Here is a 3,995-nt window from a genome sequence, read left to right on the forward strand (position 1 = left end):
CACAAGCCCTTTTTTTTTAAATTTACGGACCTGAGGTGTTTGATTTTTTTATTTTGTCAAGCATTTTTAATTGATATCAGAGAGGGAGATCGACTATAAGAAGTTTACATCACCATGATGCTACTAGAACTTCTTCAGTTAAGGAGTTGTTTGATGGTGAAGATGATTTTTTTCATTTATTTTCTCTTGTATCATTTTGGACTCATTGCTTTCCATTGTATTGTTACCATTTATCACAATCGTTTTTTTGCTGCTGTTTTCACAGTTTTGGCCAGTCACACCTTTGTAGGTCTTTGATGGAAACTGATGCAGGAAAGAGTACATTAAATCACTCTAGTAAAGTGTGATAAATGAGTTATGGAGAAAGTGTCAGTAACTGTTACAAACTGTATAGCTGATTTTAGAGTTGTCTAAAGTATTCATCTCTAATGAGCGATGCAATACTCATCTCTAATGAGTTGTCTAAAGTATTTATCTCTAATAAATTTTAATTTTTTTATTTTGGCTGCTTTGGGTCTTCATTCCTGTGCATGGGCTTTCTCTAGTTGTGGCAAGTGGGGGCTACTTTTCGTTGCAGAGCATGGGCTTCTCATTATGGTGGCTTTTCTTGTTGTGGAGCACAGACCCTAGGGCATGCAGGCTTCAGTAGTTGCAGTGCATGGGCTCAGTAGTTGTGGTGCACAGGCTCTAGAGCGCAGGCTCAGTAGTTGTGGTGCATGGGCTTAGTTGCTCTGCAGCATGTGAGATCTTTCTGGACCAGGGCTTGAACCCATGTCCCCTGCATTGGCAGGCAGATTCTTAACCACTGCACCACCAGGGAAGTCCTAATAAGTGATATTTTTAATTTAAAAGAAGGTACTATAGAATATACACTGTTCTTTGTCAAGGAAAACAAAATGTTTTTCTCATTTCTTTTAGATTTGAAGTCAAGGTATGAAATAATCAAATGAAAATGTACACATTTATAAAAAATATTCGTCTCTTACTCTACATCAGAAAATTCATACGGTGGGAAACCCTATGAATGTGACAAATGTGGGAAGGCCTTTAGTCCACACATAGACCTTACAGTACATCAGAGAATTCATACTGGTGAGAAGCCTTATGAATGTAAGCAGTGTGGAAAGGCCTTTAATCATGCATCCAACTTTCTATGACATCAGAGAATTCATACTGGTGAAAAACCATATAAGTGTGAGGAATGTGGAATAACTTTTAGTCATAGGATAGAACTGAGAGTTCATCAGAGAATTCATACTGAGGAGAAACTCTATGAATGTGAAGAATGTGGGAGGGCCTTTAGTTGTGCCTCACATCTTACTCAACATGGCAGAGTTCATACTGGTGAGAAATCCTACGTATGTAATGAATGTGGAAAGGCCTTTAGTCAAGGTAGAAGAATTAGAATGCATCAGAGAATTCATAATGGTGAGAGACCCTATGAATGTAAGGAATGTGGGAAGACCTTTAGTCAAGCCTCTCATGTTGTGCAACATGGTAGAGTTCATACTGGTGAAAAACCTTATGAATGCCGTGAATGTGGGATGATCTTTAGTAGTGGTATAGATCTTAGAGTATATCATAGAATGCATACTGGCAAGAAACCCTTGTAACAAACAAGGGTTTGTTACAAGGGTTTCAAATGTAAGGAATGTGGGAAGGCCGTTAGTCACGCCTCAAATCTTGTTCAACATGAGAATTCATTCTGGGGAGAAGCCCTATAAATGTAAGGAATGTGCGATGACACTTAGTTCTGGCTATCAACTCATTCCACATTAGCGAATACATATTGTCATGAAACCCTATGAATGTAACGAATGTTGGAAGGCCTTTAGTCATGTTGAAAGCCTTAAAATACATCATAGAATTCACACTGGTGAGAAACCCTATGAATGTAAGGCATGTGGGAAGGCCTTTAGTGTGTATGGACGCCTTACTCGACATCAGAGTATTCACAGTGGTGAGAGACCTTTTGAACGTAACAAATGCAGTAAGTCTTTTAGGCTTAGTTCAAGCCTTAAAGTACACCAGAAAATTCATACTGGAGAGAAAACATGAATTTAAGGACTGTAGAAAAGCATATATATGCAGTAGAGAATGCATAGTACATCCATACATTTATAACACTGGGAAAATTTTTGAATGAAAAGAACATGGGAAAGCTTTTAGCTATGGTTCGATTCTTATAAGGCATTAAATAATTTATACTGGTGAGAACCCCTCAGAATGTAAATAATATTTCAAATTTTTTAGTTATGACCCAAATGTTGTTCAGATTCAGAAATTTATGGTGTATTTTTATGTAACATAGGAAGGCCTTTATTAGCATTTCTCTATTTATGGATTATCAGAATATTCATAATGGAGGAAAATTCACAGAATGTAGAAATGCCCTTGTTTTTTATTCTCTATTTATAAAAGCTCTATAACCCTCATCAGTCATTATTACATTTGAAAAAACTAATACCACAGAAAACTCCTGTTGACCTAACAAATGTGAAAAAACCGTCATGATTGCCGTTTGATTCTTTACAGCCTGCATGCAAGATATCTATCCCTGTGGGAGTCATTTGTAAATGATGATAATAATACCTACATTATAGTGCTGTTATTGGAATATAAAAAACTTGGAAAGCTATCTTAAACATAGTGTTTATTCAGTAAGTATTAGATACTATTTTTAGTATTATCATTGGTATTCTTATTAGTGTATTATTATTTGTATCATTATGAGATCAAGTCCATATGGATGTAATGAATTTAGCTTTGTGTAATTCCTTATGCCTTGTTGAGTTTTAAATAATTTTTTCTGGACAAACTCTAGTAAAATGTAAAAATCATGAGAGGATTTAAAACAGGAGTTTTATGAGAGCACTGACATGTTCATTCGTTTAACTACTGTCTATGGTTGCTTTGGTATTTCTTTGGCAGAGCTGAATAGTTGCAATAGGCTGTATGACCCACAAAGCCTAAAATATTTACTGTCTGGTTCATTACAAAAAATTTTCCAATTTCCTGTTTTAGAACAGCATCCCCACCATGTCTTCCTTACTTTGGATTTTTGAAAAGTACTGGAAAGTTATCTTACAGAATGTCTCATGTTCTGGATTTTTAAAATTGCTTCATTGTAGGTCCATTTGTCCTGTTCTTCTGTCTCTAATAGTTCCAGTAAATTTGAAGTTAAATAAAGAGGTTTAATTGAGTTTATGTTGTATACATTAAGAAGCATTTTCCTACTATTAATGGTGCTAGATTGGTTATAGTGGAGTCTGCTAGATCTCTCCATTGTAGAGATTCATTTTACAGTTATTAATCTACATGGTAATATTTTATCACCTCCTTTTGCAAATTGGTAATCTCATGTCTAAGTCCTGAATCAATTAGAAAATTAAAATTGAAATTAGGGCTATTCAGAAAGGAACAATAATAAAATGCCTATATACCAGCTTTGGGATGTTGCCAAACCTCTACTCTTTGGAAATGTAATACTCTTCAATGCATGCATGAAATAAAAAATGAAGACCAGAACTTTCTGTTCACTGATTTATCCCCAGAACTATTCAGTCCCTCACTTAGTAGGAGTTGATAAAACTGATAAAACACGTGAGCCATGGCCGCTGAGCCTGCCACAACAGTGAGAGGCCCGAGTACTGCAAAAAAAAAAACTGATAAAACAATGAATAAGAATTTGACTTACAAAGTTAGAAATATAACATAAATCCTAAGCCAGTATAGGAAGCAATTAATACAAATAAAATTATTAGAGCTTATTGATTATTAACCAAAATGATACTCAAAGTTTTGGGGTTTTTTTCCATGAAAAGCAATGAATTCATCTAGAAGTACAGTTTTACAATTTAGAAATGAAACAGTAATCTTGAAACAGTGTTTTTTAACTTAAAATTTTTTCTATTAAAAGTATATTAGCATCAGGGCTTCCCTGGTGGCGCAGTGGTTGAGAGTCCGCCTGCCAATGCAGGGGACATGGGTTCGTG

General features: G+C 35.3%; 1 pseudogene; it reads left to right on the forward strand.

The window, feature by feature from the left end:
* Positions 1–969: 969 nt before the first annotated feature.
* Positions 970–2,058, forward strand: LOC112392401 (zinc finger protein 345-like; annotated as a pseudogene).
* Positions 2,059–3,995: the final 1,937 nt, after the last annotated feature.

Source organism: Neophocaena asiaeorientalis, unplaced genomic scaffold (assembly GCF_003031525.2).
Source record: "Neophocaena asiaeorientalis asiaeorientalis breed wild unplaced genomic scaffold, Neophocaena_asiaeorientalis_V1.1 scaffold280, whole genome shotgun sequence".
NCBI classification, from domain to species: domain Eukaryota; kingdom Metazoa; phylum Chordata; class Mammalia; order Artiodactyla; family Phocoenidae; genus Neophocaena; species Neophocaena asiaeorientalis.